Genomic DNA, 201 nt, shown 5'->3' with positions numbered 1-201 from the left:
CCAACCACCCACAGCACAATATTGTTTCTCTCCTACACTTTCTCTCATCTTCAGTCCTACACCATCTTGTCTCTCTCAAGACTTTCCACAAGAGTACGTAATATCGAGTATCCTCTTGAGAGCTCGGGAGGAAGTCCTCTCATAGCGCATCTTCATTTTGTGAATCAAGATAAGTTTGACCTTTAGTGATGAAATGTTTGT

The sequence above is a fragment of the Penaeus monodon genome, chromosome 28 (genome assembly GCF_015228065.2).
Source record: "Penaeus monodon isolate SGIC_2016 chromosome 28, NSTDA_Pmon_1, whole genome shotgun sequence".
Taxonomy (NCBI): Eukaryota; Metazoa; Arthropoda; class Malacostraca; order Decapoda; family Penaeidae; genus Penaeus; species Penaeus monodon.
Note: the sequence above shows the minus strand (reverse complement) of the source record.